Genomic DNA, 24,266 nt, shown 5'->3' on the forward strand with positions numbered 1-24,266 from the left:
TCATTGAGAAAGGGTTGTATTCATTGAGGACAGGATTTCTAATAGCAAAAAAGCTAATGATATACTACTAATCATCTCAGGTTGGACAGTAGAAAGTAGATTAGCTCCCACAGCAAGTGTTAATGCTGAAAAGCAAAAGCGGTGAGTGGTAAAATCTATTTCGTAGTCCTCAAGAAGAAAAGGCTTCTACTTTACTACAGGTGAAGACCTGGTTTCTATGAGACAGCAAACTGTCCTCTCACTCTCCAGACTATTTTAAAATTGAGTCTTTTTCTCTTCTTTTAGGCATTGTAGCTTATTATGAACAAAAAACCTTAATTGTTCAGTGTGTCATCTTCTGTTTGACAGGAGGAAATGAGGAACGATTACTGTGTCTGTGGATTTCACATGGAGCCGAGGAAGACAATAAAACATGATGTGAGTTTTTTTTAAGGGAAAATGAAAAGAAATCACTTATGAGCAGCAGAATGAATGGCTGTCTGATATTTTTTTTTTTGTCTCACAATTGAATTGCGTTAACTTCACCTTCTTTCTGTTACTTCTTAAATCTCTCACTTCCTGCACTTTGATATGGTGTGAGGGGCTGAAGGGGGAAAGGTTGCCAACAGACTGAGGACCTTCTGTGCCTACATGTCTGCACGAGCCAAGGAGAATCGCTCATCCCAGGGAGGAGAAGGCTTTGTAAACAGCACGTTTTAGTCTCCGTGCTGGTCTCTTGTAGGAACTCAACATCCTTAAACATCATTAAATCAATTACACTGCCAGGTGTGGCTAATGCTGGTCCAATGGATCAAAAGCTGGTCAAGGGAAGCTGAGGTAAAAAGAAAACATCATATGAACCTGGGATAAAAATACAGAAACAAAGAGAATAAAATTACATATAGTGAAAAGAAATTGATTACAAATGGAACTGAGGCAGTGCAAAATCCGCTGGCTCTTCCACATCTCCTGTCCCTTCCACATCACCTCTGTCCCTTCTTCCATTCACTTCATGGTCCTTGATGAAAATACTTTGTGTCATGTCTGATATCAAGTAGGAATAATTTGGAAAATCCCATCCTGGACTTGTCAGGACCAAGTGTCTCCAAACCTTCAGATTTGCCCTGGGCACAGACTGGAATTTGGAATTCTCAAAAATACAGAAAGCTTGTAGTGAATGACTTCAAGTTGGGCAAACAAAGGTCGGCTGTCTGCAAACTGTTGGAGCAGTGAATATGTAGGAAATTTGGACCCACCATCTTGGGACACAGATAGTATTATTCAGTCTGAGACAGACCCTACCAGATGTGTGATCTGTCGTAAAAAGTTGGAAGAGCCACTGCTGCCGGAACACAGGTCAACCATTGGCACACATAACTGATTTGTACAGGCACTATAGGGTCACCTGGCCTCAGATGTGCAAAAGCTCCTTTTCCAGATGCCATGCAACTGCTAAAGCACAGGGAAAGTCATGTCCCATACGCTTTTCATACAGCGCATGGGATCCAAACATGTAGTAGAGGGAATCTTACCTTTCCTTTGACATCTGGCAACCCTAGCAGCTGCTGTGCTCCCTTGCAGGCCCTTTCAAACCAGTGCCCGGAGTCTGGACCTTGCGGATGTGCATCTTCAGGTGGCACTGAAAGATGCACTGGTGCAGGCAAGGAATTGAGAAGGTCAGAGCCAAACTTCTAGCCACAGCCTGTGCTTCCACTCTCTGATAAGGCCTAAGAGAGAATGATTTTGGAGTCATAGACCGAGGAATGAAGCCAGAGACGGCTGCTGAGAGGAGGGGAGAGGAGCAGGGGCTCCAACAGGAGCAGAAACCCCACAGAAGCCATGCTGGGGGGGAGTGGAGGGGGCACGGAGCCCAGACTGAGAATCCTGTATGTGCTGAGGGGTCTGGCACACCCCGAGCCCTGTGCACACTGTGGCTGCAACAGGGTCAGTTTTGGTGCCGGGGACACAGGTGCTGCGGAGTCACGTGCTGGTGAGAGGTACCAAACCATCCCACACACCTTTCTCCTCGGGAGTACACTTGGTTTGGCTAGCAGCAGTCATAAAAAGTTGGAAGAGACACTGCTGGGTGGTTCTTTCAACAAAAACTGGGTTTAAGTCTGAAAAAAACAGTTTAAAAAAATACTTTAGTCAAGGCTTGCAAAAAGTCATAAAAGCAGGTACAGAAGCGACATACAGCAGCCACCAGCAGCGTGATATCCCAGACAAAGGGCTCCAGCATGGTTTTTCCTCTTACAAAGGAAGCTGCGGTGAAACAAGTGTATCAGCAGGTCTCAGACACAAAACAGATTTGCCCCAAAACATCATAATGAAAACAAGCTCGAAAAGGGTTCTCAGACTGAAATCTGCTCAAGTGCAGTATATTTTCCTGCCTCTCTCCTTCCTGCCTCCCTATCTTTACCCAGAAATAATTGCCTGGAAAAATGAGCAGTTCCTGTAGTTACTGCTGAAGACTGTTGTGTTCAGGTTTTGGTGAAGTAAGGCAGAAGACGTTAGAACCAGTGAATATTTGTATTAGTCTCAGCCTCAGCAGGTCAATTACCACAAAGATTTTCTGCTCTAGTTGCTTGCAGAGAGATGTGCACTTCTTAAAATCCCAGCCATTTTCTGTTTAATTTATTTGCAAAGCAAGACATAACAGTGTAAAAAAATCAATTGAACAAAATAATTTTATTGGAGTTCATATGCTACAACAAGGTGTACGAGCACAGGACCTCAAGCAAGACAAGCAAGCAGGCTTATAGCTGCTCTCAAAGACCTCTGCTGTTTGCAGCAATGTAGGCTGAGCACACCAGCAGCTTAACAGGTTTCCTCCTTGATCAATTATTTAGCCTTTCCTTTTATTTTGCTGGAAGTTCTTTTTTTATTAGTACAATCATTGCATTTAATAAAGGTGTATCCCTGTACTTCCACACATTTGAATTTAGAGCACTACAAATCCCTGCTTTCATGCCTCTGTTCCAGTGGTTCCTCTCTACCCTCAATACTTTGTCAGGCAGGGAAAGGATGAGAAGTCAATACAAATTCCAGCAGATCAAAGAACAGGATCTGTCAGGCCTCCACTGCCTCCACCTCCAATATTGTGTTGCAGTCCTCAGGGGCCAAAGCAGAACCTTTCATTTGAGAACTCGCACTGAAGAAGTTACAGAATACCAAAAAATGGATGAAAGCCAAAGGAAGTCTGTAGGCTTGAGATTTGCAGGAATAAAGGGAGATTTAACACCATCACACACAACTGCACTTGATGTCATTGAAGAGGAGATAATAAAGAAGATGTCTGAGGATAATTAGCCTAAACTGTACCGCAATCTTCAATAGAAAAATAGATCCTTTACAAAAATTCCCTCTAGAAATCTTGTAGCTCCTGCAGTATTTATTTCTAAACATTAATATTTTTTTTTGCTTTTATTCAAATATTTTATATACACTTTAGATGCAATTGATATTTAAATTTTGTTCAATCCTTTATGAGGCTCAGTAGACAGAAGCAATTCAATCAGAAACAAAGAATGATGTGGATAAGGAGCAAGGGAGTGCCTCTTCATTCAGTGTACAGAAAAATTAATATCCACAGAACAGCTATTAAATAGGGCAGATTTTTTTCATTGCTTCAGTAGTAAAGCCACATTGATTTTGTACCAAGTAAGTATTATACGCTCGAGAAAGATGGGCGACAGAGCTGAAATTTGCTAAGAAGGGGCAGGGGAACAAGTGTTCTACTTATTTGTAGTGACAAATCCCACAGTAAACCACTAAAGGCTGTTACTCTGCTTGCATTAATTTCTGCTTTCTGCTTTTTTTTAAAAAAAGGTGGTTTTGTCAATAAAACGATACACAAAACACCTAGTTTCACATTTGAAAAGTAGAAAAGATTGAGTAAGAGATGATAATTAGTCAAACAAACTTATCAGTTTATATCCCTGTTAGAAGGAAATTATCTTAACACCAATGACAAACAGTTAAGTAAATAGCCAAGAAATAGTCGCCAGAAGCAACAGAAGCGACACACACACGACTCAACAGGAGCCCTGGAATGCCACCGCGGCGGGGGCATGTGTGCAGGCACCGAGGGGCAGGGGCACAGCCAGGGCCAGCTGCCACCCGCCTCACTCATGCGCCGGATCCGGACGGCTCCTCTAAGCTCCCTGCAGCCAAATCTGGGATTAAAATACCAGATAGTTAGAGGCCAGCCTGTTTCATGCCTGAGGTATGAAACAAGGCGTTATAACTGTGTGAGCTAAAGCTGGAAAGTAGAAACAGGAGAAGTCCCTGTCCGGGGGGATCTTGTCCAACATGCTGAGCAGATACAAAGGTCTGGTCAAAGCAACTGGCTTCTCTGCAGACTCCAAATGGTGAGAAATAGCTGAAAGCTAAGCTATTCAAAGAGTTTCATCTTCTGATGCGTTGCCATTACATATCTCTTTTACAAGGCTTTTTACAAGGGCATGTAGTGACAGGACAAGGGGCAATGGATTTAAACTGAAAGAGGGGAGATTTAGATTAGATATAAGGAAGGAATTTTTCACTCAGAGGGTGGTGAGGCAGTGGAACAGGTTGCCCAGAGAAGTTGTAGATGCCCCATCCCTGGAAGTGTTCAAGGCCAGGCTGGATGAGGCTTTGGGCAACCTGGTGTAGTGGAGGGTGTCCCTGCCCATGGCAGGAGGGTTGGAACTAGATGATCTTTGAGGTCCCGTCCAACTCAAACCATTCTATGATTCTATGATCTCATTCTCAACAGGAAGGTTCTGCATAACAGCACCAGCTTTAACTCCTTAATACAACTGTCTGAAAAGCGAGTTTAGAAGGACAGGCTGGGAAAAATCAGCTCCATTGCAGACTGGGGTAAAACTGCACTTTTTCCAAAGATCCTGAAGCTTCTTGTAATGTCGAGGTCACATAGCTACCTACTCAGCACCACATCTAATCTCTCCTCCCTCAAAGGGAGGACCATATTTTCAGTATGTTCCAACATTCAGTTTTATAATTAGTTTGACTGGGAGGAGAAATATGACATGTTGTTTCTCATCATCTAATCAATGCTTCTGCCAGTTCAGGGCATTAAAATTATAACACGTTTGCTTAGTACTTGCATAAAAGGGTGAGGAAGACACCAGCAGAAAAAGCTTATACTCTTCAAACTTCTCTGTATTTCACTGGTGCAAATTTCCTGTAGTGTGGAAGAAGAATCCATATTTGCACAAAATCCACAATAATGCAAGAAATAAATTCAAAACCAGCTGTTTCTCTCAGGCCTAGAAGGAAAAATGGAAAATGGGTGAGGGGGAACTGGAAAGGAACATTTACATTAAATATTTTTTTCTCAGAACAGTGACAGAAATTTAAAACAACATTTGACGTTCTACTCTTACAGTTGCACTTTGGTTCCTCACATATATTGACATACGAATTATAGAAAAACAAGTTATTTTAATTTAAGCTTGCATATGGTAATTCCTATAAAATACACAGATCATAGAATCACAGAATGGTTAGGGCTGGAAGGGACCTTCAAAGGTCATCTAGTCCAACCCCCCTGCAAGGAACAGGGATATCTCCAACTAGATCAGGTTGCTCAGGGCCTTGTCCAACCTGGCCTTGAACGTCTCCAGGGATGGAGCATCCACCACCTCTCTGGGCAACCTGTTCCAGTGTTCTACCACTCTCATAGTAAAAAATTTTTTCCTAATATCCAACCTGAACCTACCTCCCTCTATTTTAAAACCATTACCCCTTGTCCTATCATAACTGGCCCTCCTGAACAGCCTCTCCCCATCTTTCCTGTAGGCCCCCTTGAGGTACTGGAAGACCGCTATAAGGTCACCCCGGAGCCTCGTCTTCTCCAGGCTGAACAGCCCCAACTCTTTCAGTCTGTCCTCATAGGAAAGGTGCTCCAGCCCTCTGATCATCTTCGTGGCCCTCCTCTGGACCCTCTCCAACTGGTCCATGTCCTTCTTATGTTGGGGACTCCAGAACTGGACGCAGTACTCCAAGTGAGGTCTCACGAGGGCAGAGTAGAGGGGGAGAATCACCTCCCTCGACCTGCTGGCCACGCTCCTCTTGATGCAGCCCAGGACGCGGTTGGCCTTCTGGGCCGCAAGAGCACATTGCCGGCTCATATTGAGCTTCTCGTCCACCAGTACTCCCAAGTCCTTCTCCTCAGGGCTGCTCTCGATCCAATCACCACCCAGTCTGTATTTATGCCTGGGATTGCCACGACCCAGATGTAGGACCTTGCATTTGGCCTGGTTAAACTTCATGAGGTTGGTACGGGCCCACCTCTCCAGCCTGTCAAGGTCCCTCTGGATGGCATCCCTCCCTTCCAGCGTGTCGACGGCACCACACAGCTTGGTGTCACCCTGGTGTGTTACATTGGTTTATAGGATGGCTTATAGATGGCTGGCTTTGTGTACAGTGATGACATCCTATATGATATTTATATTCTATTAAAGTGGCTGGTAATAATAATAAAGCCTAGATATACCCTCAGTTTTAAGGTTGCTCGATAACAGTGTGGTTTTAATAATTTCATAATGAATCTACATAGAGATGGCGCACCGCCAAAGAAAAATGGATACGAGTTTCTTCTGCATCAGCACTATAAAATTAGGTCTCCTTTTTAATCCTGTTTCTGGGCCATACAAATATAACCTTTGTATTTGCTTACAGGTCATTAATAACAACACTTTCTTCTTTTCATTTTGTTATGGTAGGGATATATAAACAGGAAAAAACATAGTGAAGAATATTATGTGCACCAATTTAAAGTTGTATATATATTCTTAGTTATGAATACACAGTGCTGATAGTACTTCTTAGTAAATTATATATGTATTTCTTACTCTTCTGTTAGAGCTTAGTTGTCATGAACGAGTATTACTGTAAAATTTTCATTTTTTCATGTTTCCTAACAAGGTGGTGGAAGAAAGCAGCCATGCAACTACCTATTAATTTATGGTAAAAGACACCGCAATGGAAATCAAAAGATAGACGTTGCAATTTATAGCAGTTAAAAAAACCCAGACAAACAGAAAACCACAAAAACATGTTCACACAAACCCCCAAATGCAGCTTCATCACTGTAAGAAAGCACTAGCTTTTTCTGACAGTTTAATAGCAGAAACAAAAGTGAGAAAGGAGAATCTGACACCTACGAGTAAGAAAGGGAAAGTAATGTAAGGAAAGATATTTGATCATTACCATGTAATCACGGCTGGCAAAAAAAAAAAAGAGACAGATTTCACATGCAGATTTCTATTGAACTGAAAGACTCAGTGAAGGCTCAGCTAGCTCCCAGCTAACGGGATCTGTCAGGAGGTAGAAACCACCTGCGACACTGATTATTTTCCCTGTTAGAGCAGAATTGCTGCTAAGCAGGAAACGACAGAAAATTTCAGCAAGGTCCTCAAAAGCCCCGTGTGCCTTGCACATTAGCAGCGCGCTGGCCCTGGAGAGCCGGTTGCTGTTTTGTGCAGCACAGCTGGATGCGGAGGACAGCAGGACGCTGCTGCACGGGGCTCTTGACGCACAGAAGAGCAGGAGGGGGTCCAAGTAGCAGGTTTTTCCCCTTGCCAAGGAGGTATCAATACAGCTTAATCTGTTTTGTGCTTCAGCTGGCTGGTGTCGGAGCACCCTGAAACCTACTGACTATCTAAAACTGGCCCCTTATGCCCATCGCGCTCATGGATTTAACCCAGCTGGGCTGGAGGGAGCCAAGCAGAGCAGCTAAGCCACTTCTTCAGAGCCAACAAGGTGCAACCCACTCCAACTCACACCCTCTATGTTCCCACAAATAAATATATGTTATTTTTAACTTTCATTTGTGATGCAAGCTTACAGTTTTACTTCATTTGCAAAAAAAAACCTCTTAAGCAGGATTTTGGGGATGATTGTATGAGAGCAAATAAACAATAATTTTAATATTCTAGTACCTTATCTCTTGCGTGTCACACATACAAATCAGCTCTGGATAATTTTTGCAGAAGTCAAATGGAACCAGCAATAATCATGTACCAAAAATTTGATGTATCCCTTTCGAGTTTCATAGTACTCTGTCTTATGAACTGGGAGAAGTTAGAAACAAGGTTATGTCCTTTTTTGAAACAAGGATAAGTAGATTTATTATCATTGAAAAGGACTATCCAAATTGCTTATTACCCACAATATAACATTTAATTTGAGTAAGATGTATGAGATTACTTAACTGCACTAAAACCCAGCAACACAGACCCAGGAGTGGGAGAGGCCTGAGCTGAAGATCTATTTGAACACTTGTTTATTAACTGCTGCATAAACAGAACCATTAAACTCCAGCAAACTCTGATCTGTATGCCAATGAAATAAAGTATTAAAATTCCAAAAGCTGATTTCAGAAAAGTTTACTACGAGATGGGTGACAGCTAAAACATAAATGTTTGAAGGAAGAGTCTCTTTTTTTTTTAGCTAGTAAAACACTTTGGAAAATTGGCGACTGTTAGAATCAACTGCAAAATATGTTAATTTTAAAATTATTCTTTCTACACAAGCTGAGGGGAATATGAGGTGTAAAATGAATGTCATACTGCCTTGTATTAACCAGTCCATCTTATTAGGGTACAAAGTAATTTAGGTGATAGGCTGAAAGGCTGAAAATTGGCCAGGGCAGAACACACACAAGACCCAATTAAGACAAAATGCAATTTGAGTTTACTGAATAATCTATAAGAGCCAATAACGTATTACAAAAGCCAGAGAAAATTACAAGTATGTTTTGTTTTCAGTGCACAATTAGAAGTATTGAAAGAAAAAAAAGGTATAATGTTACCAAACAATTAGAGTGGAGTTATTTCATGTTCAGTCTTCAGTGGGGAAGGGCAGAAAATGTATTAGCAATTTGAATTGGTTTCTGCATAAAATCAGCTGGTTTCTGTTTAGCAGAGGAAAGATAGGGCTCTGGGGTGCTAAATCCACAGAAAGATAGACAACACAGCACCTCCTTTTTAGATGCTGGGTCATGAGGTGGGTTTCTCGTTCTGTTAATGGCCCTGCAGTTGGTGCCCAGGAGCTCTGCACGTGGGCAAGCTCAGGCTGCAGTTTACTGGTCAAGGTGGCTTAAGGATTTCTAATGCCAAATCCAAATGCATGAAATGACCCAAAACCAACACATCAGCCAAAAGATCTTAAAAGGTTTATGCTAGCAGTCCTCCAGCCCAAGTAGGTGTGTGCACGTCCCGCCATGCTTCCCCATGCTCCATCCCCACTATGGACTTCAGGATGTTGAGTTTCTTTGCCTTCTCTTAATCGTTAGCTCCGGCCATATCCTTTCACCTTCTTTTTGACAGTGGCCACAATGAGATCTTCCAACAAGGAATGTTTGCACGGGGCTCGCTCCCACCAGCAAGAGCTAGTGGAGTCCTACCAGAGCTTGGTCACCTCTGCTCATCACTGGGCATTGCCCCGAGCTGTCCAAGGGAGGACGTGGCCGAGCTACCGGGGCGCTGAGGGCGAAGCGGACATGCTGCAGCCCCTGCCCGAAGCATGCCCCTGTCAGAGAGGCACAGATGACACCTACAGCTCCTTGAGCAGCGACAAATGAAGACAAGGAATAAGCCAAAGTCGTGATTGAGGCAGGCTCAGGCTGCCTGAGCAGACCAAGAGTTCCTTTTCCCCTGCACATAGCTTAGAGATACAGGAACTCTCGCCATAAGAGAAATAACCGATATGAATTCCTCCAAGTCAAAGATGAAAGCAAAAAGTTGTGAATTTTTAACTGAAAGATTTAAGCATGTCCACACCCACGTGTGCTGGCTCTTGTGTGTCTTTTCTGAGACAGCTCATCCATGTGCAAAAAACATGGACACTTAAATGAAGGTGACTTCTACAAAGCAACTGACTCTGAGACACTGAGTGCCACAGCTGTCACCATTAGGGCATTTAAGTGTTTAATTAATGTCTAGATGTGCTCCATCATTATTACATTAGCAGCTCCAGTCTGAAATACAGTAGCCTGCTTCATCAGACCCTTCCTGTACAAAACTACAAAAAACACAGTAGTATTACATGTTTTGTTGGCAAATACATTTCACAATATTCAAAGTAAACTTTGTATGCTCGCTGATGCCAGTGGGCAGCTACTGAAATTCCCAAAGGCGCTTTAGTGCCTTGGCTGTTAATTGAAAGGATAACTTTACAAGACTGGTTGCAAGTCAAGCTAGGAGCTATTCTCCAGACTTTTATACAATTTGCACCGTCATAGCACAAGGAAACATTATCTCATCCAGTGTAAAGTCCGTAGGCATAAATATAGTTCAAATAGTTCTTTTGAACTTGCAAGGTGGTTTTACATTAAATCAGGAAGTTATATCAGGCTGAAACATGACCAGAGAGAAAACTGAATAGCTTTTTTTTCCAAAAAGAAGATCTAACAATTTAACTGCTAGGTAATAAATTACTATAAAGGAGTAAAGATGACTCTGGAAAAAAAAAAAAAACAAACACACAAATAATGTTGATTTGCTGACAAGATTATCAGTGGCTGATGTATCTTTGACTATACATTAGAGCAGACCCACACCGAAGAACAGAATTCTTAATGTTAATGTTTTAGTACTTTTTCTTGAGAGAAAGTAGATATATTATGACCGCAGTACTTAGCAGAATGTTCACTGGAGTTGCTTATTGCATTTCTATTTTAGGTAGGTCTTCCCTTATCAGGAAAAAAAAAAAAAAAAAAGGCCAGTAGGAAATGCTTATTAGGGCCAAGGGTTTTTTCATAAGAAATATAACATGTGAAATTAATTTAATCTCTTTCTGCTTTCAAATATGTTGCAAACAGATTGTGATTTTCTTCCACACATTATATAAAACTATTCAAGGATTCATTTCAACAACAATTCATATCATGAACCTCATTAGTAAGTAGTTTGCTGCCAGTAGTCAGCATTAAAAATGAACTGTTTCAATAGATAAGGCATGTTGCTTTGGCGGATGTTTTTTTTTAAAAAAAAAACTTCACTGCACTGATGTAAGTCAGACAATAAATTTGCCAATGTGAAGACAAGAATTCAGTACTATGTTTCACCAATATTTTGCAATATTCAGTTAATTTCCATTTTGGTAATCACTCCTACCAGCTGTCTTATGTGCTATCCTTGCAGAATGTGACCACCAAAACAGTATGAAAATAGGCTAAACGAGCTTCTTAACAAATAGGGTAGCTAATCACCCAATCTTTATTCACTGTAGAGTCAAATTAATCTTTTTTTTTTTCACATTGTGTATTCCTTTACATGAATGTCATGGAGGGACCACCAGAGGTATCACTTTCTGTTTGTACAAGTCACTACATGGGGACTGCAGCCATAAAGAAGGAAGCACAAGTTTTCCCCACTTGCAGACCAGGGAAGCGTTATCAAAAGCAGAGTGCAGCTTTACAATTAAAGCTTCAGTGACAAATAAGGTAACTCAACAGAAACAGGAACTCCCGAAGAGCATCATATTCCATAAAATGGTATTTAGTTTCTCTACCTTTATACAGGTAACTTCTAGAGAGCCGTGCTGAGCTGGCTTTTCTTCAGAAGGAGGGAGGTAGCGGCAGTACTTCGCCTTCTCTGCTACTGCGGCTTCAAAGAGCCCGTTAAGGACACAGAGCTCTGCTTTGATACCACTACCTCGTTCCTGAAGATGGGTAGATGACGATTTGCCCTCCAGGTCACACGAGCAGAGTCCCTCTGGATCACAGAGACAGATCTGCCCTATGTCAAACTCTGGGAAATTGAACTCTGCAGCTTCTAATATAGATTGTCGTTTTGCTCCTTAGAAAGCCAGTGCTTCCTCACTGGAACAAGCCTCAGCATCTGAAAAGCCACCTCACATAGCAAAAGACTTGCTAGGCTAAGCGAATGCACTGACCATACAGGAGCTGTGACTGGCAGACACAAACCCAAAATGTAATGCAGGGTTAGTTTTTGGCTGAACTTTGCATAACTTAAGAGGTAACAGTTTACATGCTCTAGCAGTCATTCAAAACACAATGTTTCCTCTCTCTTACTTAAAAATTTAAGGAGAAAAAAACAACTTAAAAAGAGTAGTAGTAATAGGAGCTTGCTTAATGTTTAATTACTTTTTTGCATTATCACAGACATGTAGAGCAACCCTTCAGTGCTGAAGACTTAACAATCTTCATCTGACAAAGGAAGGTTGCCAGATTTTAGCAGTACTCCTTGTAACTATGTAGTAGTCCATACTTCAGGTCAGTTGTGAGCTGAAGTTCACAAAGAAGAACTGGATGGGGGCCTGTAGCAAGCCTTTTGTATAATGTTTCTCACACGATTGCTAGGAGAGCAATCTGCTCAATAAAGAGCTATGAAGCAAAAAGCAATCTTTCAGTCCTTCCTTTTCCTTTCTGGTAGGTTTTTTTCTTTTTCTGTTACTCTTCATGCTAGAAGATGGCAGCTAGATTTTGGGAGACCTAAACACTTATGTCACACCAGGCTGAAATACGAGTTACAGCTGTTCTTCTGCAGAAGAGGGTGTTTCCCCATTCGTCACTCGGCCCCTCATTGTGGGGAGGCAGAGCTGCAGCTTGGATATCAGCTTCTCCTGACATGGTTATGCCAGCCCTCCCGCAGGCTGCAAGGACCTGACCTTTCAAATGTAAAAATAGAAAACTGAATTCCCTGGACAGAGAACACAGCTAGAATTTGAGGCAGGAGGATATTTAACTTGTTTTCCTATCAATTAGATGGATTCCTTAGACTACATATACCCTTCAAACTCTCTTAAATTAATAACATTAAATCTTAATTGGTAACCAGCCCTTTCTGCTTCCCCCAGGCAGTTACGACAACAGAATTAGACTCAGGTAACTCAATTAGACATCAGCCTAACCCAGCACTCTCCAAGCACGTCTCTAAGAAAAACTCTCCATGAGCTTGATGAAAACAGCATTAGGATCGCTTTGTTGAGGTCAGATAGCATATGCCTACAATAATCAAGAGTTAAACTTTCTCCTTGAAGGCCAAACACTACCTCATTGTTTATCCTATAAACCTCTGTGCTTGGCACTTGGACACATCATACATTCTGACCCAGAAATTCTGCTGATCTGCTCAGTGTAGTATGAGGTTGACCTTGTTTTTGTCTTGTTTGCCTTCAATTCTGCTTTTTTCCCAGACACTGTGCTTCATGCATGAAGCACTAGAGATCAGGTAGCAGCAATCTTGAGCTGTGTTTCAGCAATCTGCCCTGTGTTTCCTCTTCTGCGCATTCCCTCTTTGCTGCTCGGAAGCAGAAGCAGGGCTCTACTTTGCATGCAAAACCACAACATGAACAGGGAGGAGGTGTAAGAAACAGCAGCTCCAAAAATCTGCACTGACATGGCCTCAGACCTCAGTCCAAATAAACTTGGGGCCATGTCAAAATGAATCCTTAGCCTCTTGTCTCTAAAGGGAGCCCAGGGTAAGGCACAGAGGCATCAGCGCAGTACGTGGGGAGAGGCAGGTGTCTCCAAAGCATCACCCAGCCATCCCATTCCCTGAAAACTCGAGGTGTTGCACGTTGGTTTATATCCATTGGCTAAAACCCTATGATTTTGCTATGGAACAAGAATTTCCTTGCTCTGGAGAAACACCCCACCCACAAGCTACCGCCCTAGACTCTCACCTGTCTGCTCTACAGGCATGTGATGACTGTGATCCTTGCTCTCTGGTGCCCTACACCTGCAGAAGGTGCAGGAGATGAAACAGACAGTTACCAGCGGCAGTTTTCCAGGCTGATGAAAGCTGATGGCCTGGGCTTGCTCCCTTGCCCTGAGCACCTGCTCCATCTGCTTGGCTGTCATGCAGAATGTGGAAGGCACAAGACAGAAGGCAAGAATTCTAAAATGATGCATGTTTGCAGACATCCAAGAATGGGTTGGAGCTCTTGACGCAGGTTCACATCACTTCTTTCAGGCTAGGCAGAAACTCAAAAAAGGGGCAAATGTTGAGATACACCCCTGTGGTCATCATCCCTCATCACTAACTCGGAAGAGATTCCTATTGCACAAGGGCTGGTCCAAATCCCCTTTCAGGCAACTATTTCTTCCTGTTGTCTGTACACGGAGCCTGTATGCTTTACTGAATGACTGCACTTTACTTTGAGCACTTAGAATTCGGGCACTGGAGCACTTAATTCATGAGTACTAAGTGCTTTATTATATCTGCTCTCCATCAGTAACTTACTGACACAAGCAAAATTGATATACACAAGGGTTAAAAGGATTAGCAGAAATCTACGTTAGAGATTTGCACCAGATGAACCAGATTGATTTTTAAATCCACTTGATTAAATGGGTGTACTTTTTCAAGACTGATTCATTTAGCAATTTCTCCCTCAAAGGCTTCACTGATATTTCGCATACAGTGACTAATTACTTTTCAGAACACTGTGTACTTGTTCTCTACTTCTGTGGACTTCAGTGACTTCTGCACAGTCACTACATCTGGGTAAAGTGGTTATAAAGTGCTGTTCTGCTTGACAGTATTTCACACCACTCTGCAGGGATGCACACAGGATCACAAAAGGGGCAAGAGAGCGTCTGACAACGGCTGTTGGAAGTAGAACTGCAAACAGCAGAAAAATACCTTGCCAAAGCCTTCCCAGGTGGTGAGGACGTCATACTGCCTTTCTAGGGTGAAAAAAAGCAAAGTCAAGATGGGAGTAGAGTCTGGAGGTGGTCCAGTCCTTGCTGTGGAGAGCATAGAGGAGGAGGAGAGGGAAGAAACCCCCGCCACCTGCCCACTCCTCTGCTGCTGTGTAGGGCACAAAAGACTCCCCAGCATACCTGTAGGACAGCTCTGGCAGAGCTGGCACCCTGCCACCCTCCTTATGACAGAGGCAGATGACAAGTGATGAGGTAATACCAGCTCTTCCCCTGTTTGACATTCTTTTTATGCTAAATTCTTGAACCCCTCTGCTCTACCACTGCACCTGGGGTTTTCTTCCCCGGCTTTCCTGACTTTGTAAGCAGTTTTGTCTCAGGTTCATGTAACTTTTTTCTTCCTGGCTCCTTTATGCACAAGTGGATTTCAACATAAAAGTCTGTCAAGTCTTCAAAAATTCTCTTCCTCAGCGAAGTGCATTTTAGTACAAAAGTCTGCAAAGTCTTGTAAAACCTCCTAAAACTTCTCTGCAGTGGTGCCTGCATAACCCGGACAAGCAGCTGGTTTGGCTGACGATCAAACCGTTGTCTGTCGGGCTAACTAGTATTACCTCATTGCCAGCTTATTGTCCCTGCTCCTTTTGATTTTATTTCTGTGCTGTGCCCCAGGAACACAAAAACTGTTTATTTAATGGACTGAATTGATGTTATCTGAATCATATGGATTTAAGGGATCTACAGTCACAAAATACCTGTTCTTTACGATCTACTGTTTCCTTATGCAAAAGGGAGTGTACGCAGATGCTTCCATTCAGAGGACAACAGGGTTTGTGGACCAGTCTCAGGGTGTGTTTGGAAGGACAGTTAGTCCAATCAAGAGCTTACTTAGACTGTGCCTGCTTTCAGAGGTACAGGCAGATCTGCATTCACTGTCCTCATGCTTATCCCAGCAGCAGAAGCACATAGGATACAGCACTGGAAGAGCCAATGTAGCTGGACGTGAGCCAGCACAGCTCTGGCTTTAACCTAGATGAGCTCAACTAACATGGGCACAGCGACAGCCTCAGACAGGGCTCTGACAAAGAGGTTGAGATCTCCGAATTCATCCAAATTATGGTAGTCACATGTTATCCTAAATTCACCATCTCATTAAAATTAATGCACCACACTAACATATTTATCCAACGTTGGTAGTCTCAATGCTGCCAATGCTGTCATGAACAGGAGGAAGAAAGCTTGTGGTCAAAAGAAACTCTTTAGAAAAGTGTACAAAGAGGATCTTATTTCTTGAACATCATCACCTTGCTCATCGTAGTAATTGCACTCACATGCCCCATAGTGACCACAGAAGCAGAACTGGGACAAAATTTCCCCAGAGATACGGCTCCAGAGCACTGAGATATATTCTTTTGCACTCTGTTGCTGTGTAGGAAACCTGGCTGATGGCCACGGTGTTAGTGCTGGGTCACCCAAGCACACAGAGGTTGGTGTCCCAAAGCCTCCCCAAGCCAGACTTCCCGATTCAGAGGCAACCTTTGGGATCCAGTTGCTCTCCTGCTTCGGAGTTGCTAGAAATGTCAAAATTCACTCCGAGCATGTTCACAGATCTTCTCGTAATGTTCTGTACTTAATAGACAAAGAGACCTCCAGAAAATTCATTTTCGTTTTCTTCCATGTAGCCAGGCAGGGCTGGAATGGCAGTTTATGCCTACAACTTCTCTGCTTCTTGGAGGCAGCTTGAAACCAATTCTGAAATTCCCAGGGCTGTTATTGTCACCACATGGTCCCTGTTAAAGCTGCCAGGAGCCACTTGCAATTGTACATGACCTCTGTTGTGACCAGGAGAGTGTAAGACACGGCTTAGTTTAAAAGAATACGGACTAATACTTCAGTGAGGGAGAGCTGCATGCCCAGCCCAGCTCCGATAGGACTCTGCCTCCACCTAAAGTAATGAAATTCCTGTCCCAGGGTCCTCAGCTACAAAACAGGTATCTGACTGTGTTGGGCTGATGTGATACTAACAGCACAGGATAAATAGCGTAAACCCTTGTCATACCCTAATCACCGGCTTTAGTACTGATGGATAAGATGTGAATCACAGTGGAAATTAAGTATTCCTAAATTGTTACAAATACTGAGCAGTGGAAAGAAAGGTCATGCCTGACCTCAAAGAGGCAATGCTACAGAGATGAGAACCTTTTGAGGTAATGTAACTACAGTGGAAAGGAAAGACAAAACCAGCAAGGTAACAAGAAATAAAAGTATGAAAAATTAACTAAGAAAGGAAAAAAAAAGCCAAGAAAAGGAAAGCTTCTTCAGAAGGGAAACAAGTTCCCTAGCAGGACTCAGCAAGTGATGGTCCACTTGTACTTGGCACTGGTGAGGCCGCACATCGAATACTGTGTTGAGTTTTGGGCCCGTCACTACAAGAAAGACACTGAGGTGTTGGAGTGTGTCCAAAGAAGGGCAACAAAGCTGGTGAAGGGTCTGGAGAACAAGTCCTATCAGGAACGGCTGAGGGAACTGGGATTGTTTAGCCTGGAGAAAATGAGCCTCAGGGGAGATCCTGGAGGGTGGGTGTCAGTCCCTTCTCCCAAGTAACAAGCGATAGGACAAGAGGAAATGGCCTCAAGTTGTGCCAGGGGAGGTTTAGATTGGATATTAAGAAGAATTTCTTAACTGAAAGGGTTATCAAGCATTGAAACAGGCTGCCCAAGAATGTGGTTGAGTCACCATCCCTGGAGGTATTTAGAAGGCTGTAGATGTGGTGCTTAGGGACATGGTTTAGTGGTGGACTTGGCAGTGTTAGGTTAATGGTTGGACTTGCTCTTCAAGGTCTCTTCCAACCAAAATAATTCTATGATTCATTGATTCTAAATTTAAAAAAAAGAAAACAAAAAAACCACAAAAAAAACACACACGAAAAAACATATTGAGGAAAATCAGCACAAATAAATAAAAAACAAACACAAAGGTGGAAAAAAAAAAAAGAAATAAAAAACTCCCTAAACACATACAAGAGGTCTTTTCCACAACACTACTTTTGATACTTCCTGTTAACACTTCATGCACATTCCTAATGTATTTTTAAAATCACAAGATCTGATTAATCAAATATGGGTATAATATAGATATCCTCCTTGCTAAAAAGCCCAGGAAAAATATCATATAAGGTCTAGGATAGGACTGTTATCTGCTTTTCCCATTAGCCCCATGGATTTGAAGGCTAAATTAATGATTTCAAATCATAACAATTTTATTTCTTCTTATTCCCAACCAATTATCCATTAGAATCTCTAATATATTTTGTAAGATGCCACTCTTAAGAGTTGACATCACTTGATAAAAGAAGATATTCATAACATTTAAATAATTGCTATGAGATTAATCTCAATTTTGAGGCTGTTCTCTTTTATGATTCACAAGGTTAGCACTTCCATGGTCCCTCCTCTTTGTTCATATTCTGATTAGACTAATGCCTGTGACATGACATAGATTTTCTTGTCCTACCTTCTACCTCGGATCGTAATTCACTTCTCCCTCTGACAATTAAGATATATCTTGGAGAATTACAGTTCTACACACTACACTGAACATAAGTCAAAACAATTTTCAGTTTGGTTTGCAGGTCCCAGAGGAAACTGCTAGCATGTGCATATTGCACCCTCTATAAATGAATGCATGAATTATACATCGATGCTGTACATCTCAATTCTTTTTAGATTATGAGTTGTTTATAGAGTACATTAAGATCATACAGAATTTAGCATGCAAAGTGACCCAAAGCCTGTCTTTCTGAGTGCATAATAAAGGTTCTAGATTACATCTGCAAAGAATATAGCTATACCATTTACAAAAAAAAGAGAAACAATGTAAAGCTTCAAAAAGCAAAACACAATTAGTTCACCTGCATTTCAGAAAGGCTCCACGGCTCCACTGACAGACCATCAATAGAAACCAGTAAATGTAACCGTATCATCATAGGCCTTAAGTGCATGAGTCAGCACTATCTAGTCTGGTTTATTAAAACATCTAAAAATCACATCTTTCCCTGCAAATCTGTGAAAATTAGCATTAGATGTGGGTTTTCCAAATGCATGGTTTTTTCTGGTCATGAGCCAAAGCTAGTGTAAAGCTATGAGCAAACTAAATCATACAGGCTACAATTTTATGATCCTGAAATCCAAAATTTCAAGCACGGGAGAATCTACCTTTCTGAAGAACCAAATCCCAATTAAATAAATAGTAATCGCAGTTTTCTTGGCATGACACGAAAAGATCTTTTTTAGAATGTAAATGGCTATATTCCAAAAAGTGAATTTCAAGTACTTTCAAGAAAGAGCAAGAATATAAAAAAAAAAAGGAATCCATGTTAGCAATGCTGGCCAAATGGGTAAGAGGATTATGAAGAGCTTTACCAAGTACCTGTGTGAAAAAGTAGGTCTGGGATTGAGGCAGAAATTAACAATGATTCAAAAATGACTATGATATTGAACACAGTCTGGAAGTCTAAGAATGTGGTAAGAGAACATGAGCCACTAACGTAAGTGGATAAACACAAGTAAAGGAAAACATGAGGACCTTCACCTTTGGAGGAAGTGCTGGGAAAAGAGCATTAGGCAGCTTTCTGCACTGCTCAGTACTTGGGGAGAGAAAACAGTGAAAGGAGGAACTGGAAAATAAGCCCAAAATATAAAAATGATTTTGAAAATCAATGTCAGATGGAAAAAGACACTTTCAGTCTATGATCCCCAAAAACCTATTTTTAGCATTCGTTTAAAAATGCTGCCACTAATTTACCAGCATAGTTAAAGTAAATGGATATACTGAACACAACACTAGAGGTAGAAGACATTTTCAGAGATCAGAAATTATGCTGAGGAAAGGCAAATCTGGAAAGAATTACAACTGGGTTGAATTAAGTGAATAATTTTAATGCTTTTTTAATTACAACAGGTTTCATTCCAAAATTACATTTTCATTTCCAGTCAGAATGATACATTTAACGTGGAGTAAATCCAAACAATTTTACATCTGATTTTTATGCTTGCCTCACAACAAAATCCATTACTCACACAGGTCTGGTAAGTACCTTTCAGTCAGACTAAGGGAAGGAGTAATTAAATATTCCCATGTGTGATGACACCTGAAACAGAAACTCCTGCCCAAGGTTAAAGCCAGCATGGTGAGCAGTTAAGCCAGTTGGGTCAATAGGCTTCTCTGATTTCTCATTTGATTGCAAGGCAATGGGTTGAGGCATAGATGTTTTTTAGCTCTGCGTTATTAGAGGCTGAAGTAACCCAGCAGACGGCACAAATTGTACTCATCAGGAGCAAATTCAGGGCTTAGTATTGTACAGGACAAGACGGAAAGTCAGACTTGGCTACATAAGCTAAAAAGTTGGTCGTGGAAGTCTATTTGTATACTCTGTTAGGGCAATTAAGCAAACAAAGTTGCAACAAGTAAATATCAAGAATGATTAAATCCTGCTATTGATAGAGAGAAGCCAGAAGAGCTTGCAAATATTGGCAAACCATTTGTGCCAAAGGACAATAAATTACTATGAGGCCAACGTTCAGGAAAAAAAATCCATATGGAAAGGTACAAAACCAAAGATGCAGAACCTGGCAGCACTGATCTGAACTGGCCTTCCAGGGCACAAGGCCCTCATAAACTCCTCTCCCACCTGAAAATGAACACTGAAGATGGGGAGGATATAACTACATACATAGAAGATATTTATACATATATAAGTGTGTTCAAACCCCTTAATTCTGTCTCGGACCAGGCCTTTGGGAAAAGATAATTCGAATTAACAGTAGCCCTGCCTATGCAGCAGCATTCAGGTTTCTATGCCATTTTTCATGCCACGCTTTCAAATCGCAACACAGCAAGAAAAGAAAAAAAACCCTCACAGCATCTGTCATGTACAGAGCCCATCCTATTTTTCCTGATAAAAGTTGCATATGCGTTCATTCATCATCAAGTCCATGAGCTTTTATACATGAAGGCAGGCCTCGAGTTCCTCTTCTACCTGGCATGGAGAATAATGAGATCAGAAGTGATCCTGAATCAGTCTCCAGGAAAGTGCTGCCTCATCCCCTGACTTTTCTGTTGTGATAGTCAGATTCATTGTACCTGAGCTGACAGCTGCTGTCTTAACCCAGATGCATACCATAAAAAGTGTTTAAGGGCCTTATAGAAGAAGAAGGTGATCTCGAACACAATATTATATTTATTTTGTGGAGAGAAGTCAGACTGTGAAGGTAGGACAGGTCATGTGGAAATTTCATGGAAATTTCTGTACTTGATGAGATATATTTGTGACAGCACTGAAGAAGTCAGGAGAACAGCCCAAGTTGCATTATAAAAGGCCCTCCTGTCTGGGACTCGGTGATCAGCAGGGCTGGAAAGGCACCTCAAGGGCACAAAACACTGAAGAAAAGTAACACACTTTACTTTCTTCAACTCCCACTTGCATCACTAGAAACAGATCTTTCACGTCATTATCCCTGGCTTTCTTGTAGCTTGTATGTAAGAGATGAAATGCTGGGAAAAGGATAGCAGTAGAGCTTTGAATGCATCTGACCTAACAACATTACTTCTCTCTACAAATAACATAAAAGAAAGCTTACAAATTATTATTTTCATAAATATTTGTTTCCTAGGGAAAAAAATCCTGGTCAAAAGGAGGTAGTTAAAACTTTCAATAATTGAAACTCTTTTCAGCTTTTCAACTTTGTTTCAACTTTGCTGAAACATGCTGCTCTTGTCATGGAGAGACCCATAAAAATAGTGTTTTAATTCTCTCATTGGATATTTAATAAGACATAATATCAATTTACTAACTATGTACACCCAGAAGCAAAAAGTTTTATGTCCAGTTATCAACTCTTTCAGCTACCTAGCCTTCTCCTGGTTTGGAGCAAAACTGGGTTATAATATCACGCAATTTAAAGATTGTATATTTTTCTTGGCATTAGCCACAGAGCCTCCAGTCGTACATTAAAGCAGCATCAAAATGTACCCTACATCCTGTTGGTATTTGACATCCACAATGTTTCTTTCTAGAGAAGATGAGTTGGAGTTGTAACATCCAAGGACAGAGATCAGACTACGTTAAGGGTCTGCTTTTCCCAAACTATTCGTAAAGTAGTTGGATAAATATAGAGATTAAATAATTCATATACACGCTTACATAAAATAATTCTGTTGCTTTTTTTTTTTGGCTCATGTGTTACAGATAAATTCAGCGTTTTTATGCAATACATACTAAAAACACTGTAAACAAGCAGGGAAAAACTTTGAAGCTGTTTGGAGTTAGCAGATGCATTCACTCTGGCAACTCCTAATTACATCATCAGCTCTTTACCTGGTTTTAATCCAGTATGTTCACATTTTGCTGTACTAAGCAAATGACCAGATACCTTGAACTAGCAAACATATAGGTCTGTAGTAACCTATCAGTCTACTAATATTCATTTCTAGGCCCATGTTTTTAGATAAAGCACATTTCATAATTGATACACTGATATCTCTGTGCATGGCTATACATGGAAAGAAATACGTATCCTTCATTTATGTTTGCTCAGAAGTAGTAACTCATATGTTGTAAAATTCTGGAAAAGAATAACTTGTATTTTTAAGACATGCTGGCAGACAAGCTGATATGGGGGAGTCTAGCACCTACCACCATCCTGGTTTTGATGCATCTGACAATTTTCTGTGATGCAGGAAATATCTCGCTGGCCTATACTGGTACATAAGGCCACTCTTGAAACCGGGCAAATCACCAAAAATGCATTTAGAATTAAATAGTGGGACAGTTACTTTGATTTCAGGACATTCTCTTTGGTTTATATCACCAATTGTATCACATGACTGAAGTATCATAGGTTACTCCAGGCTGAGGAACAGATTGTAGCCTCAGCTTTTTCCTTCTAGACTTAAATTCCTTTGTTATTTCTACGGGAATAATTCCCCAAAATCTTAGGATTAATGTCGGCTGTCTAGGATTCTATCAAATTTTCAAAATCTTTTTAAGCCTGGACATAGTATTCCCAAGTGTAAGCAAAGCTGCATGAAGCAGAATTATGTTCCTGTCCTTTAAAGTCATACCCTATTTATATATCTGGTATAGCACTCATTTTTTGCAGCTTCATCACGTTGTGAACTCCTGTCTCATTTGCTCTCCATCACCCTCAGGTCTTCCTTTGCATTACTGCACTTTAAAACTTATGATTAGGGAACTGGCCTTAAGTAAAAATAACCAACTCAATCAGCCCTTACCCAGAATTTTGAGAATTCAGACAATCCAGCAGAATATTCCTCTACTCTCCTAACTTCATCTTCCCTAGTCACACTGCAAATAAGCACATTTACTCCCAGCACACACTAATCCTGTTATAATTACTTTTCAGAAAACTTTTGCTGTGGATTGAGAGGAAATGAAGAAGAAAATAAAAAACTGTGCCAGAGGCTCCAGTCCTATCAGGGCAAGGTAAGTGTTCCTTCCAGCACCTGGTTTGAGCCTACCGCTCTTCATACCTGAGCATGGAAACAAGAATTGCTGCTTTGTAATAATCACCTTTGCTCCAGAATCTTTTCCTTAGCAACATCTGTTGCAGCCCAAGTGTTAACAGTAAGGAATGTGTATCAGCGAATATAAAAAGAACACTGTCCTTGAGATAAGAAGGCAGGTTGAAGCTGTGAAAAACACACTGTCCCTGGGAAAAAAACAAGAAGGATGAAACTATGAAAAACAAGATTCTGAGCAAAACATACTAACTGCAAAAATATTAAAATATTGTAACAAATATAGAAATCTGTATCCAATCACCGTGTGTATCATACTCGTGCTTGTCGCGTGAACAGTAGTGTTAGACCAATTAGCTTGCTAAGTACAGCGCATGAAAGCGTGCACAGAACCGAGCTATGCTATAAAAAGAGCAGTGTCACAGAATAAAGCTGAAGCCTTTTTACTCATCATATTGATGCGTCTTGCTTCCCCGTCCTCGGCCGCAACATCTGGTGACCCCGACGTGATCAAGAGGGTTTTCAACGACCACAACGCGGACGAGAGAGAGGACGGCCATCCCGGCGCCCGAGAGAGGCGGATAGCCCGAGAGAGGCGGATAGCCCGAGAGAGGCGGAATAGCCCGAGAGGCGGACGACCCGAGAGAGGCGGAATCGTAGCGCTACGGACTGACCGGTGAGTCAGGCAGACCAAGGTCTGGATCGGGATGGGGAATGCTGCAATGCAGCCTGGGAACGAGATGATGGAACGGGACGTTGCATTGTCGTTGTTGAAAAGCTTCTTAGAGGAGCGTGGACTAAAACTTGGAAAAAGATATTGGCCCCTGATTGCAGGGGGGTATGCAAAAGAAGTAAGCGACTGAAAAACAAACAAAAAAAAAAAAAAAAAAAAAAAAGCAAAAAAAAAAAAAAGAAAAAACAAAAAAACAAAAAAAAAAAAAAAAAAACCACAAAAAAACACAAATAAGCAACAACTGCCTCAACAGGAGGAGGTAAGCGACTGGGACGAAGTGCTAGAGAAACCAGCACTACTAACAGTTCTAACTTGATAAAACTCCCAGTACTCCTGGTTTGGGTATCAGCCCATGTACCGGAGGCAAGCTCTTCAAATATATAC

Source organism: Tauraco erythrolophus, chromosome 4 (genome assembly GCF_009769465.1).
Source record: "Tauraco erythrolophus isolate bTauEry1 chromosome 4, bTauEry1.pri, whole genome shotgun sequence".
NCBI lineage: Eukaryota > Metazoa > Chordata > Aves > Musophagiformes > Musophagidae > Tauraco > Tauraco erythrolophus.